We start from the raw sequence: 13,228 nt of genomic DNA, 5'->3' as shown, positions 1-13,228 counted from the left end.
TTCCATTGAGCTACTTTTCGTTTTTTAACTAGGACTAAATGATTTTGATGGTTACTATTTAATAGTAGTTCAGAGAGCTCCTCTTGATACCTGCAGTCAAAAGATCATGGAGATGCCTTTTAACAAACTGAATTTCTTATATAAGATTTATAAAAGGACAGCATAATTAAATTAAACAACCATTCACATATCACTAAAAAAGCATCTAATATGCTAAAGATATTAAAGATACAAAGACAAAAATGAAACTTTTACAGGCTGATGAGGCATGAATGAGATGCAATCTTTGCCACTGGAAGGACTCTCAGATAAAAAATTTTATCTTCAAAAAAAAAATTTTAACTTCATTTATCTTTCCCTCCATTTTGAACAAACAGGAAGTTTCCTAGGGTCCCTTGAGAGGTTAGGAAGAATAAATTCCTTTAAACCTAAAAGGAATGGTGCTGTTCTTCATTCCTGTCATTATGACAAAGGCCCCATTTTATTAATTTGTCAGTACCTAAAAAAAAATTAGTGAGTGCCAGAAACAAGTTACTCACCTAACCTGCTTAATAAATATTTGTTGGCTGACTTCTTAAACAACCAAGTTTTTAAAATGAATCTGGCTTATAGTTGCCTCACCTATTATCCATCTATTAGATTTCACTTTAGTTGGAAATGGCTAAAGTGTAGCTAGAACATTGTGGTTTGTTCTAAGACCACTGGCCTGTAACACACAAGAAGGACAGATAGTTGATTTTTTGCATAACCTCATAAAACTTGGGTTAATTTCTTGGACTTCAAAAGATCCGAAGATACATTAAAATTTTTTATAGGCTTTAAGGTATCCCTAGAAGGTTGAAACAATTTTAGCTAGTTTTAGAAATTCATTTTGGCTCAGAGAGGACATCAAACATCTTTGATTTACCTTTAATAGCAATATAAACCCTCAGGGAATTAAAAATTTAGAATAAAATTTCTTAACTCCTCCCTCCAACCATTTAGGAGTTTGCAGATAGATTTCAGGGAATCTGTGGAGTTTTCTAAGGTTGTAGATGGGGGAAATGGTAACTTTACTTTTTAGTAATTTCTAACTAGAACTTAACATTTCTTTCAATTACTTGAAAACATTATTCTGATAAAAGATTTAAAGGCTTCATAAGGTTGCCAAAAAGGTCTTAATAAAAAAAAAAAAGTTAAGAACACCTGCCATCAAATGAACACAGGCTCACTGGGGTCAGCTAGAGTGTGTTCTCTGACTGTTGGAACAGTTCCAGACTAGAACGGGGTCTTTAGGTCTGCTGTTATACATTCCTATCCTTTTGATGCAGTAAGTTTTTTTTTTTAAGTTTTGCAACTGAGCCTGGGCTTTTGGGATTCCAGAGATTACCTCAAAGTCTAGGAGTCAATGTTAGTTTTAGTACGGGGCCAGGTCACAGGGATAGAAAACAAATGATACTCTAGTAAGTAATTAGCATGGAGGACCAAACATTGATCAAAATCAAGAACTATAGGACTAGTAAAGCCAGAGTTCAAGACAGAACACAAAAGGTGGAAATTGAAGCTGGAGTTTTAAAAAAAGAAATGGTTTTTGTAGCATTTAACATCTAAACATAAAATTGTTTTGAGAAAACAGTACATTCTTTTTTTTCCCATTTTTCAGCAAAAACAATAGTATTTTCTTATTCCCAGTTTTATGGACTTTTAAATAGTGTAAGAAGTACCTTCTATCAATAAAAATACTATGAGAATCACTAAGAAGTAAGGAATTCTATCAAAAGTTTGCATTAATGACCTGTTTTATAGACTAAAATGTGGCATTTAAATCTTCAAATAATTTATTCAATTTCTTTTTGTTTATACTGATGACTTATTTTAAACACTTATTAAGCCTTTTGTTGCTGCATCACATTTAGTTCTTCCTTTGCCATATCCAACCCAGCAAGCAGTTCCTTGAAACAAAGATTTTAAAATAAAAACAGAAAAAAAAGTAGTTTAGAAAAACTAATCCACAAATTAGCAATATTAACATATGCAAAATTCCATACCTCTAGTCTCCACCAAAATGAAAGAAAGGAGATGCATTTTTTCATTTTTTTCCCACCAGGGTCAATCTTGTTAATTATGATTACCCATAGTTCCATTTCACTTATTTTTTCTCTAACTGACATTATCATACTTACTGTGTATAATGTGTTCCTCGTTTTACTTACTTTGGCACTTGTTCATAGAAATCATTTATGCTTCCATGAATTCTTTATTTTTGTTGCTGTTTCCTGGTGCAGTGGATACAATACAGGACCTGAGTCAGGAATACTCATCTTCCTGAGTTCAAATCTGGCTTATGACACTTACTAGTTGTGTGACCTGACCTCTTTGCCTTAGTTTCTTCATTTATTAAATGAGCTAGAGAAGAAAATGGCAAACAACTCTAGTATCTAGTCCAAGAAAACCCCAATTAGGTTCAAAGAAAGTTAGACATGCCTGAAATATGAGTGAACAACAATTTGTTTAGCCACTGCCCAATTCATGGGCACTATTTTATTTCCAATTAATTTCCAGCTTATTTACAGTCAACTTGCAGCTATCCAAATTGCTGTGCTATGCTGATATATATGCAATCTTTCTTTTTGTCCTGATTTGGTTGGAGTATATATATATGCCTATAGCAGTGAGATCTCTAAGTGGTCATTTTAACCCCATTTTGGTTACTTTTAAAGTAACACTGCATTGCAGTATATGATTGGTCAATTCATAACTTATCAACACTGTACTACAAATAAAAGCTTTTATTATAAAAATAATGTAACTATTAGAGTTAAATTTGGCAAATCTGAGTTGTGTGACCACATAATCTCAGACTTTAGTGCTTATGCCTTATTCTTCAAACTGCATGGCTATGAGAACCATCTGCCACCTGGTGGCAGTATACTAAATTGCAAAATCAGTTTTTTGATATTGTAACAAACTCCTTTTATTATTTTAAAATTTTTATTTAGTTTTGTATTTTTCCCCAGTTACAAAAACATTTTTCAACATGTGGTTTTGAAAATGTTAAGTTCCATATTCTCTCTCTTCCTCCCTCCTCACGTCCCTCATTGAAAAGGCAAGCAATTTGATATAGATTTTATATGTATAGTCATGCAAAAAAAAAAAAATTCCACATTAGTCATGTTGTTAAAAAAAACATAGACCAAAAAAAAAAAAAACAACTCAAGAAAAATAAACTAAAAAGTTATACTTCAATCTGTGTTCAAACACCACCATTTCTTTCTCTACAAATGGACAATATCTTTCATCATAAGTCTTTCAAAGTACATATTGCATTACCAAGAATACCGAATTCATTCACAGCCAATCATCTTGTGGTATTGTTGTTACTTTGTACACAGTGCCTTTCACTTTGTGTTATATATATGAATATATTATTATATACCACAATTTGTTCAGCTACTCACCAGTTGATGGAAATCTTCAATTTCCAATTCTTTGTCACCAGAAAAGAGCTGTCATAAATATCTCTGTGCATAAATGTCCTTTACCTTTTTGTTTCTTATCTCTTTTAGGATATAGATCTAGTAGTAGTATTGCTAGGTCAAAGGCACTTAAGGTGTGGTTTTATAGCTTTTTTGGGTATAGTTCAAAATTATTCTGTAGAAAGGTTGAATTAGTTTCACTAATAGTGAATTAATGTCTCAATTCCCCCTTCTCCCTACTCTCCATCATTTCTCATTTTTTTCTGTTCTATTAGCTAATCTCATAGATATGAGGTAGTCCCTCAGAACTGTTTTAATATGCATTTTTCCAATCAATAGTGAGAGCATTTTTTCATATGGGTATAGATGTCTTTGATTTCTTCATCTGAAAACTATTAATATTTTTTGATCATTTATTAATTGGGGAATAGCTCTATTTTTATAAATCTGATTCAGTTCTCTTTATGTTTGAAAAAATGAAGTCTTTATCAGAGAAAGTTCCTTCAAATTTTTTATAGTTCTTATGGCTAATTGCATTTCTCTCCATCCTATCCCCCATTTATTCTATTCTCTCTCTCCTTTCACCCTGTCCCTCCTCAAAAATGTTTTGCTTCTATCACCTCCCCCAATCTTCCTTCCCTTCTATTGCCCCTTGTTTCTTATCTTTCCCCTCCTACTTTTCTATATAGATTTCTATACCCAAATGAGTGTGTATTATTCCCTTTTTGAGCCAATTCTAAGAACAAAATTCACTCACTTCCTTTTACCTCCTTCATCTTACCCTCTATTGTAAAAGCTTTCTCTTGCCTCTTTTGTCAGATAATTTACCCCCATTCTATTTCTCCTTTCCCTTTCTTCCATAAACATGCCTATCTCACTCAATGATTTTTTAAGAGATCATTCCCAATGTGCCCTCTTACCTATATATGCTCTTTCTAACTGCCCTAATAATGAGAAAGGTCTTACAAGTACCATCTTGCTATGTGGGAATGTAAAGTTTAATCTTATTATCCCTTACGATTCCCTTTTCCTGTTTATCTTTTTATTCTTCTCTTGAATCCTGTATTTGAAAGTCAACATTTTTATTCAGCTCTGTTCTTTTTGTCAAGAATGCTTGAAAGTCCTCTATTTCATTGAATATCCATTTCCCCTCTTGAAGGATTATACTCAATTTTGCTGGATAGATAATTCTTGGTTATTATGCTGGATTCTTTGCCTTCTAGAGTATCACATTCTAAGCTTTAAATCCTGCTAAAAATCCAAAATTCTGCTAGAAGCTGCTAAATCTTACATAGAAGCTACTAAAACTTGATTGTGGCTCCATGATACTCGAATTGTTTCTGGAAGCTTGCAATATTTTCTCCTTGACTTGGGAGCTCTGGAATTTGAGTATAATTCCTGGGAACTTTCATTTTAGGATCTCTTTCAGGAAGTGATTGGGGGATTCTTTCCATTTCTACTTTACCCCGTGGTTCTAGAATATTAGGGCAGTTTTCCTTTAATAATGTCTTGAAAGATGATGCCCAAGCTCACTTTTTTTAAATCAGGACTTTCAAGAAATCTAATAATTTTAAAATTCTCTCTCCTAGGTCTATGTTCTAGGTCTGGTGTTTTTCAAACAACATACTTCACTTTGTCTTATTTTTTTTTTATTCTTTTCATTTTGTTTCATTGTTTCTTGATTTCTCATAAAAGCTTTCATTTGCTTAATTCTAATTTTTAAGGAATTATTTTCTTCAGTGAGCTTCTGTATCTTCTTTCCCATTTTGCCAATTCTGCTTTTTAAGGCATTCTTCTCTTCAGGTTTTTTGTGTCTCTTACCAAGCTTCAACTCTTTTTTCATGATTTTCTTGCATTCCTCTCATTTCTCTTCTTAGTTTTTCCTCTACCTTTTTTATTTTATCTTCAAAAATCCTTTTTGAGCTCTTTCTTCCATGTCCTAAGACCAATTGATATTTTTTTCTTGGAGATTTTGGATGTAGGTGTTTTGACTATGTTATCTTCTTCTGAGAATGTTTTAATCTTCACCATCTGTCACCATAGTAACTTTCTATGGTCAGAACTTGACTTTCAACTCTTAGTTAAAGTAGGGTTCTGTTTCCAACGTGGAGAGTGCATCAAGCTTCAGGAATTTGGTTCACATTTTGGAGAGTAGTTTGGAATTATGCTCAAAAAGTTATCAAACTGTGCATACCCTTTGATCCAGCAGTGTTACTACTGGGATTATATCCCAAAGAGATTATAAAGAAGGGAAAGGGACCTGTATGTGCACGAATGTTTGTGGCAGCCCTTTTTGTAGTGGCTAAAAACTGGAAACTGAATGGATGTCCGTCAGTTGGAGAATGGCTGAATAAATTGTGGTATATGAATATTATGGAATATTACTGTTCTGTAAGAAATGACCAACAGGATAATTTCAGAAAGGCCTGGAGAGACTTACACGAACTGATGCTGAGTGAAATGAGCAGGACCAGGAGATCATTATATACTTCAACAACAATACTATATGATGACCAGTTCTGATGGACCAGGCCATCCTCAGCAATGAGATCAACCAAATCATTTCTAATGGAGCAGTAATGAACTGAACCAGCTATGCCCAGAAAAAGAACTCTGGGAGATGACTAAAAACCATTATATTGAATTCCCAATCCCTATATTTATGCACACCTGCATTTTTGATTTCCATCACAAGCTAATTGTACAATATTTCAGAGTCTGATTCTTTTTGTACAGCAAAATAACGTTTTGGTCATGTATACTTATTGTGTATCTAATTTATATTTTAATATATTTAACATCTACTGGTCATCCTGCCATCTAGGGGAGGGGGTGGGGGGGTAAGAGGTGAAAAATTGGAACAAGAGGTTTGGCAATTGTTAATGCTGTAAAGTTACCCATGCATATATCCTGTAAATAAAAGGCTATTAAATAAAAAAATATATATATTAGCTCAACCTACTTATGAGCAATTGATATTTAAAAAAAAAAGAAAGAAAATAAAGATCCTTTTTTTTTGTTTCCTGTCTATAAAAAAAAAAAAAAAAGGAATTTGGTTCAGCAGTTTTCAGAGATACTTTTAAGAGACTTGAAAGTTTTCAATTCTTCTGAAGTAAATCTAAGGAGAAGTGTGTTCACTACTCTCCTGGCCTGGATTCTGGTCTGTAAGAGACCACAAGCATTCTTTTCTGCTTTGGAGCTGTGAGAAGAATTCCCATTTTACAAAGATAGCAAGCTCTGGCGTACTAATACTGTTCTTCACCCTTGGACTGCTATCCAGATTCTGATCTGGATCCAAATGTGGGCAAAACAAAAGTCCTTATAACAGAATTCTCAGGCAATGACCCATGTCAACATTGAAGATAATAAAATTCTATTAGACAGGAGTTCAGTATATTCATACTGGAGATATGTATACCTACCAATTTTTATGCTTACAAATCCCAGAAAATAACATAAACTTGGGGTGGAGGAAGATAAATATATCTAGAAATTTATATGCAAAATTAAATTGATCTATTAAATGTCATTTTCTAAGTTCTGAACTTTTCTTACATTTTAGTTTTATTAGATATTCATCAATTTTATTTTGTGAAATGTTGTCCAAATAAAAGAATTATGGAGGCATCTAAAAGAAATACAGAGAAAGAGAGCACTTCAGAAATTCAGAAAAAGTACATCTCCTTGACAGGAATAGATTCTGAGGATCTGAAAATAGGGTCTGTGTCATCTTCCCAGCATTACATGGCACTGGGCATACTGCTCATTCCTTAGAATCATTAGACCTTAGAGTTTAAAGGAATCAGAGATCAACTAATACAACTCTTTAATTACATATATATGAGGTAACTAGGACTTAAAAGTGACTGACATGCCCAAGATCACATAGAGCTACGTGTCAGTAGAATCAAGGTCCTCTGATTTCAAATACAAAACTTTCCCTAATATACCACATTGTACCTCTTTCAGTGGGAAACACATTAAGAGTTTTTTGCATTTCTTTGCCTGTAAATCTCTCTAAGAGGTAAAGCTTCTTTACTTGACCCCACCATTGTTGGCTCTCATTAGTATCTACAGAGAAAAGGAAAAAAATAGTAGGTGAAAAAATATCCAATGCCCAATGTCCAAAGCAAAATAAGATTGGACCTTTTGATGAGAGCTTATGATCTACTTAGCAGTTAATCAACTTAATGTATTTACTTTTTCTTTAATTACATAGCCAGTCAACATTTGTTAAGCACCTAATATGTGCCAGGTACTCGACTAAGTGTTCACCTATTCTCTTACCTGGCTGGATTACATGTAAAATTGTGAATTAGGCGGGAAAATTTCTCAAGACAATCTCTGAAACTAAAATGAAATTCAATAATCTTTTGAAGATTTCTTTTGCTTGTCTCAACATGACCTTAGAGAGAAGCTTCAAATCATATATTTTAAGTAATTTATGAATGCTACCTAAAAGCTTTTTAAATTTACTTGGGTCTGACCTCCTCCAACAATTGCTCCTTCTTCATATCCCCAATCCTTATTACTTTCCTGGTCTTTAAGGCTGCCCTTCTTTGTTACTTGGACTCACTACATTAAAATGAAGGGTATATAATTAAAATGATTTATAGATAGAAACAACAAAATGGAAGATATAGAAAATAAAAAAGATTAAATTAATGTCAATACAAAATAAGTAATTTGGCAATTCCCAGATGTCTTGGATAGTGTGGGGAATAAAAAAATAGAACTTGACTTATAACTAAGTTTTTATAGCTTTTCAAGTCATAATCAATCATCATCAAATGATACTAATTAAATAATATCATGTATATAGAGAGTTAGGCTAATAATACCTAGTCTTATTTTATCACTAGAGTTCTCCATTAATTGACAACCTATATATGGAACTATGCTAAGCTTAGTTAAATAACAATTATAAAATTTTAGATGGTAGGTGCTATAAAAATACTGCCAAATGTTAATGATTGCAGCAGCCACAGCAGCTGGGATAAGCTGCCAAAGGGTTCTGCTCTTGCTTTGTAGGTCTGATCAATCATGAAACAACACAGTCAGTATTAGATGAAGCCCATAATGAATGTGATTCTTGCTCTGGTTTGAAGCAGCAAGTTTAAGTCTGACAGGAGGGGCAACTAATTACTGCGTTTGTCAGGAATATTCTTTCCAATGGCAATTCTCTTAAATGATGGTTTGTAAGAACAGGATTTAGAAATATTTAAGCTTTCAATCGATGTTATCTCTTAAGAGTCAGCTTTGGTGAATGTCTATGCCAAAGGGTCTCAGTTAAATAAGGATGGAATTCAGCCACAGCCCTGGAGCAGTAGGAAAGCTGGAGGTTTGCCCAGTCCTTTGGGTGGACCCTGAAAATCTGCCAAGATGGAGAACCCTGAAGTCATATAGGTTTATGGGTTAATTTTGTAATTACTCAACTTTTGTTACTACCTTTCAAAAGAAGAAAAAAATTAAGAAAAACGAATTCCTGCTTTGACTTGGAAAGAGTATATAAAGACCAGTTGTTTCATGACCATATTAAATGATTTTTTAAAATCACACATGAGAAAAAAAGATCACTACTCCCAACTTCCATAAGAGTTTGAATCTGGGGGATTAATTTTTCCTTTTATATGGCTTGGATAAGTTCATTAACCTCCTCATAAAATTTCTTACATATCTACTTTATTATGAATTCAATACAAAGTTGAATCATACACTCTTATTTCTATCATGCTCAAGCTGACCCTTTAATTTAGAAACAAACTGAAGCACTGTTCTGTAACTGTGGTATGCCATTTGGCTTTTAATCTGTTTGTGTCTTTCTAAGGCTCAAAGACAGATAAACATATACATATACTGTTCCATTGTGACCTTTTTCCATCTTTTGAGTCACCTTTTAGAATAAAGTTCATATTGAACAAATTTTGCTTATATCTAAAGACTGACAAGTTCTTTTTTTTTAAGTTAGTTGCTATTTTATTTCTTGATTCATCCTTTCTACTTTTTCTTTTTATTATTATTATCATTATAGCTTTTTATTGACAAAAACATATGCATGGGTAATTTTTCAACATTGACCCTTGCAAAAACTTCTGTTCCAACTTTTCCCCTCCTTCCCTCCACCCCTTCCCCTAGATGGCAAGTGGTCCCATACATGTTAAACATATTAAATATATGTTAAATACAATATATGTATATATATTTATAGTTATCTCGATAAGTTCTTTATATAAACAAAGTTAAATAAATGACAATTGTAGCAGACTTGGAGAGGTAATTAATTAAGAAAGGGCATAAAGAAAAGGAGAGAATCTATAAATAAACATAGGAAAAAATATCTGGGGTTAAATGGGTTTGTGGTTGGATGTAATATTTAGGTCTGGAAAGAACCTTAAAGGGTAACCTGGTTCAGCTTCCTTATTTTGCAGATGAGGATAAGGATGCCAGAGATTTTGCCAAAGATAGTAAAAGTGGCTTAGTCTGATTTGGAACTCAGATCTTGTCATTTCAGATCATAGTGTTGTATAAGATGCCCCAGATTTTGTCAGGTCCTTCAAATAATTTGAGAAACCAAACATGTTTTCCCTAAAGAGTCTATTTTCTAAGCTGCATTTTAGCTCCTTCAACCAATTCTCCTATGACATAATTTCAAAGAATTTCAACATAAAGGCTCATGAACTGGACAGAGTACAGAGAAAGGCAAATCATTGTATAATGGGCAACTGGAAGCAAACATGATACTCTTCATAAGATGTGATACGACAGAGTATGGTGGAGCTGCCATTGACTTTATTCTGGACACTATATTTCTGTTCATATAAGTTAAAATTTTATCAGTCTTCCTGATTGTCAAGATGTTTTGGTATTATTATGATAATGAGTAATTAAAGTCACAGAATATCAAAAGTTGCACAGATCTTTGGAGATCATCTAGTCCTATCTGTATTTAAGAATCTTCCTTTGAAACCCCTTTCCCAATAAGGAGTCACTTAGAATTTGCTTGTACAAGGAAGCATTTGACAAGCATGCTATCTATGCCTGAATCCCTTATTGTCACTATAATCAAGAATAATGAAGTCAGCAGTTTCTTCTCTTGCATCCCTAAATACCTCATTATATCCTATTTCTAAGTTTTCAAAAGAATAATTGATAGACTTACTAAATACAATCATATTTGATAATATGAACTGCAAAAAAACTTGTAAGAAGGCAACCATTTAGGAGCAGGAAATGGGTATTTCATATCAGACCTTTCAAAATTAAGTTCATTTTCTATTTGAGGCCAAAAGATCACAGATTTAGAGTAGGAAGGGCTTCAGAAATCATGTATCCCAACATTCTCCTAAGAGATAGTAAGGTTTGAACCAAGGTATTTCTGAGAACAAATCCAGTATTCCACTATACATAATGTCACCACCTTATACTTGTTACTATGTTATTGTTCTAATATCTCCTGCCTAGAGAGAGGGAGAAAACTTTTTTTTTCTGAAATCTTTGTATTTATTAGCTGCTTGCACTGTATTCGTGGCACAAAGGACGTTAAGAATCCCCTGTTCCAGGACAACATCTGATCTGATATAGTCTAAAGCAAAATTCTGAATTCATTCAAATTCAGAGTTTTCCCTGTGGGCTTCCTTGAATCAAGAGAAAAGAAGAAGTCTTCTGAGAATGTGCATATAACTATTGCCTAAGATTCTTCACCATTTATTATAAGTATCATGAAGAACAAATCAAGAAGCCCAAATTTATACAACAAATGCTCATATCTCATATTTTGCATCTGTGCTTAATATGCAACAATTATCCCTTGGAGAAATCAAGTTGTCAAAACACTATTTTGCCCCAAATTTACGCCTTTTTCTAAGTACTGTACCTCTAATCAATTTGACAAATTCAACAATCTCTTTCAAAACCCATATCTGGCTTTTGACTAACTTATTTTGATGTCCATCCTCCAGGACAAACACAGGCTAAGCTCTAAAGATTTAGGCACTCAGAAAGCTAACAATTTCATCCAGAAACTTCCTTGTTAAAATACTGGATACTTAAAAAATGTCTTAATTCCATATGAACAAGAAAATCTGTTGGCAATTTTTGAATATGAGTGTTAGTTGGTACTAACTAATTTACAAGGGTCAGATGCTAAAGAATATTAGAAATATGGCTACAGAATAACTTTTATGCCATGATTACTGATGCTACTCAAATATCTCCTGCTTTCCCTTCAAGTTAACTCCTTTTTTATTTTTCTTTTCTTTTCTTTTTTTTTTTTTAACAATAACAATGGTAAGAAATGGTTACTTTCTCTAGCAGCCATTTTGCTACAGTAACAAATATAACATGTTTTATAGTCCTCCATCAGCAATCATATTCAAAAAGCATTTATTAAGCATCTACTTCATGCAAGACACTGTGCTAGAAGCTGATTATACAAAACAACAACAACAATTTTTGGAGGGCTTAAGAGTCTTAAAGGAAGCTAAGTTTTCTTTTATTCCCCCCCTGAGGCAATTGGGGCAAGTAACTTGCCCAGAGTCACACAGCTAGGAAGTGTTAAGTGTCTGAGACCAGATTTGAACTCAGGTTCTCCTGACTTCAGGGCTGGTGCCTATCCACTGCCACCTAGCTCCTCTGAAGTTAAGTATTCTAAGAGGGAGAAGTGAGGATAGACTGCATTTTAGACATGGAAGACAGACTATGCAAAGGCAGAGAGGCATCTGAATAGGTGGGCTGTAGGCAGACTGTGAATAAGAGGCTTTTTTAAGAACTAGCTCAGGTATGCGGCAGTATTGGTTCAACCAAAAACTTAATTGACATGCATACATAGAAGGATGGTTCTCATGGTAGATTTCTTCCTTGTACAATCTGTGGGCTGACTTTATGATGACATATCTTTGTCTTTTAGTTCTGAGATGGCAAAAAAGTTCCTGTATTGAATTTTTTGCTTATTCCCGTCTGAAACTGCCCTTTAAAGTAAAACACCAAATGTGTGTGTTTCACACAAAAAATCTGGGCAGTAAGGACAGGAGAATTTCTCTGGCACATCTAGAGAGTGAGGAAAGATTTGGTTATGTTGAACTCTCCAAATCCAAGGCTTGATAACATATGAACATTTTTCAGTTAAACCTCAAACACAAAAGGTTATCTCTTATTTTGCCAGCTTAGGGTAACATAATTTAGAGGAAGAAGAAATTTTGTTAATCTCCTGGCCCAACCCTATCATCACTTTGAAGAAGAAACTCAGGAACGGAGAGGCTCAGTTACTTTCTAGAGACCTTCTTGGAGGGGTCTGACTGCTCTCTTGCCCAAATGTGGAAGTTAAACTGGTCACTTGCTAGAAGCCCACGTGCTAGATTTAACAAGACTAAAAAGAAACCAAATGTTTCTTCCCAACTGCTATCCAACTTAACAGAAAGGTATTTGCGCCTGACAGTCAGGTATTCACAAATTTGCAGGACTTAATGTCTCTAAGTGGACCCTGTATAATCTGCTTATGCCTGTTATTATAGGTTTTGAACTCATTAATTCTGGAATATTCAGTATTGTGTCATATTCTCTCTATATATCGAGACCAATATAATAACATGTAAGGATACTTTAAGTAATTTTAGAAAACTGAGATAGTTAAATGACATAAAATGATTTTCTGAGGGTGCAATTTGGGGAATAGGTTGCAATTTTTTTCTATTTTTTTCCCCACTCAAATGATAATTTCAAGAAGCAATTCTTCAATTATCATATATATATATATATATATATATATATATATATAT

The 13,228-nt window shown here is 33.5% G+C and overlaps 1 protein-coding gene across 10 annotated transcripts in view; it reads right to left on the bottom strand.

Annotated features, from left to right (window-relative positions):
* Window positions 1–13,228, bottom strand: part of DTNB (dystrobrevin beta) — a 333,753-nt gene that overhangs the window by 133,781 nt on the left and 186,744 nt on the right. The window lies entirely within an intron of this gene.

The sequence above is a fragment of the Sarcophilus harrisii genome, chromosome 2, assembly GCF_902635505.1.
Source record: "Sarcophilus harrisii chromosome 2, mSarHar1.11, whole genome shotgun sequence".
Taxonomy (NCBI): Eukaryota; Metazoa; Chordata; class Mammalia; order Dasyuromorphia; family Dasyuridae; genus Sarcophilus; species Sarcophilus harrisii.
This window is presented reverse-complemented; position numbering and strand designations above follow the sequence as displayed.